We start from the raw sequence: 3,022 nt of genomic DNA, 5'->3' as shown, positions 1-3,022 counted from the left end.
CGGCCCGCCTGGGCTCGGCGCGTTTCCCTCCCGGGCGCGGGCGTTAGCGGCGCCGACAGTCACTGATGATGTGATCGCGCTGAATGCAGTGCGGATGCGTCACCGAATCTGTAATTTGTGCACATCGACGTGATACGTGTTCGCACAATTAATTTTAATTACTGATCTCGGTAATCCTAAGTAAGCTTTGAAGGTCACGCGTTGAGCCCTTAGTATGTTTTTTCTTAAAGATGGACAGTTTTGCACCTTTTGTGAAAATAAGTTACAAATGAGCTATCTCACCCATTTAAAACCTATGATTCCTATGTAAGCTTTTCCTGGATATGTGTGTTATGGTAGCACATGTGGTTTTTTAAAAAGTCTTTAATTAAAATAAACTCTGAGATCTTTGTTAGTAAATCTTTCCATTATGTAGGATACTAGATATTATGTACAGTATCAGATACTTTTATTATTTTATAGTACCTATTGAGAATTTAATTATTTTCACCTGACAGGCTTATCTTTAGCACCTAGAAATCTGTGAATTTAATAACACTATATATTTTCCCCTTGACCCTGTTTTATTTTACTTACTCGTTAAATAGAAATTTTGTACTGAATTTTTTTCTTACGCCTCAAAGTATTTGTTACCACTTGATTCAGGATTGCAGAGTCTTAAGAGTTAGGGTGAAAGTTCACTTTTTTGGGGTATACGATTGTTTTAGGTCAGACCTGCGTTTATAACAGAATTGTGTGAAGACAGTTGTTTTTTTTTTTTAAACAGAATTCCTGTTGTTTGAAAGAAAATTTTTATACAACCTGTTAATGAGCTGAGCCGTAAAAATAAGGGTGAGAAATCAAGGCATAGTCTTTCAGTAGAAAAGGGTTCAGCCGTTATTAGTTTTTCTTCAGAGCAAAGATTATCTTTAATGTGAAATAAGAATTACCCTCAGGGGTTACTGTGTCCCAGACGCTGCTCTGAGCATCACATGTGTCCGTTCCCTTGCTGCGGGCGCTCTGTGAGGGGGACACCGTAATGGCCTCCACCTCACAGGTGGGGCCGTGTGGCCAGCAGGTGGAGTTGCCACGTTGGCCCTTGGCTGCGCCTCTGCGTCCCTTCTGGAAATTCCACGGCTGGAATAAAAGGGTAGCCTTTTTTTATTTATCTCAGCGCCAAATCTGAGTTGAAGAATTCAAGGTAGAGTCAACCAGAGAGGGTAAAAGCATTTGCCAGTGACTTCCTGCCTTCCGTGGATTCTGACAGAATTGCAAATGATGAGACCTGACTCTTTCGGCCACCGGCCATTTTCATTTTTCAGTCCTGTGCTGGTCCTCTCGAACTAATTTCTGTGAGAGGCTCTGCTGGCTGGCCACAGAACATCGAATTTAAGTGGATAGAGTCATCTTTCTTTGTCACTGTAAGAATCGAGGTCAGTTTCTGAGGCCTGCATTGACACTGCTAAAACAGTTTGTGCATTTATCAAATTTATAAACTCCTCTGGACGTGTAATTTACAGCTATAATCGCTTTAGCCCTGTGAGGAGATAGCTCCTGTGTGGCACAGCACGCCTGTACAGCCACCACACTGATGCGGAGGGGCGTCCTGCGCCTCCCTCGTCCGTGCGGCCGTCTGCACAGAGCGCGCTGCGCCACGGGGGGATCCCCCGTCTGGTGGCCCCTGGTGGTCTTCAGGTTCAAAAAGACTTTTTAAAAAGTTGAGTCAGAACAACGGCAGGGCCTGAACTCGCCGCTAACATACCTCGTCCCTGTCGGCGATGGCCGAGCGCCTCAGGCCAGCCAGCGGGCCCTTCGCGCCGCTGGGCCGCGCCACGCCCTCTTCCGTCTCTTTAGGGGGGTTGTCTGTGTTGTTCTTGACTGTGAAGTGAAACGGAAGCGCGCTGGGGAGCATGGGTCTGTAACACGTGGTGGCCGAGGGCTGCGGAGCGCTTGGCCAGCCGTCTGTCGATCTAGTTTAAAATGGTTTTTCCAGTTTTCCTTTCCTTTCACAGTCAAGTCAGCATCTGCCGTCTCTCAACGGTTCCTCCGTAAACTGCTTTCTCGGTGCTCGGCGTTCGTATAGCAGTTGGGTTCGTAATGCTGCAAACGGATGCAGAGCAGAGGAGTGTGTTGAAGGCGTTTCGACATCACAAAACGGGCCCAGTTAAATTTTCATGGTATCCTAAAATTTCTGTTTTCTTCAAAACTTAGAAGAAAACTGGTTCTAATGTAGGTCATGTTCCCAGTTGGATTTAAGCATGAGATTCGACGTTTCTAGAAAAGTACTTTGGACTGGGTCCAGAGCTAGTATTGCCAGAGTTAGCAAATAAAAATGTGTCATCTCGTTAAATTTGAATTTCAGATTTTTTTTTAAGTGTAAATCTTTCATACGCAGTATTTGGGACATACACTTTTTAAAAAGCAATATTTGAGACATACTTACACTGTGAATAAAGCAATATTTGGGACACATTAATACTAAAAATTATTTGATGTTTATGTGCAATTCAGATTTAACTAGGTGTCCTAACATGGAGTTAGAACAGGTAGTCCTGTGCGGGGCTCCCGCTTGAGTTCGGTTACTGTCACCTTTGGTTTGCTAAGATGCGCTCGTCCACAGTGACTGCGGTCTCAGCAACCCTTCCTCCACACACCTTCTCGGCCTGGATCACCGTTCCGTCTTCTCCCTCCATTCTCCCCCCACCTATCTTTTTTTTTTTTTTTTTTTTTTGAGAGGATCAATAATACAGGACATAAGTAGTATGTAATTACTTCTTTTTTCATATTTGGAATGCAAAATACAAAAAGAGATGCCCTATGTTGAAACGTTTTAATGTTTAATTTCACTGTAACTTAAAAGAACGTGAGTGATGGCGCTCGCTGCCTCATAGCTTAACGGTGCTTGTGACCTACGTGAACACAGGTTGCGTGGAGTCGCACGCCAGGAGGGGGATGGCATTCTGTGTTCCGGGCTCGGGCGGCCCTGGCCCTGCCCCTGGCATGCCCTGGAGCACCTTGCTCTTCCTCCGTCCGCCACTGTTCC

General features: G+C 45.1%; 1 protein-coding gene across 3 annotated transcripts in view; it reads left to right on the top strand.

The window, feature by feature from the left end:
* UBE3C (ubiquitin protein ligase E3C) overlaps positions 1-3,022 on the top strand; it is a 58,007-nt gene that overhangs the window by 22,268 nt on the left and 32,717 nt on the right. The gene's annotated exons all lie outside the window — the stretch shown is intronic.

The sequence above is a fragment of the Pteropus alecto genome, unplaced genomic scaffold (assembly GCF_000325575.1).
Source record: "Pteropus alecto unplaced genomic scaffold, ASM32557v1 scaffold320, whole genome shotgun sequence".
Classification (NCBI taxonomy): Eukaryota; Metazoa; Chordata; class Mammalia; order Chiroptera; family Pteropodidae; genus Pteropus; species Pteropus alecto.
The sequence above is the reverse complement of the archived record's forward strand: the minus strand, read 5'-3'. Positions and strand labels throughout refer to the sequence as shown.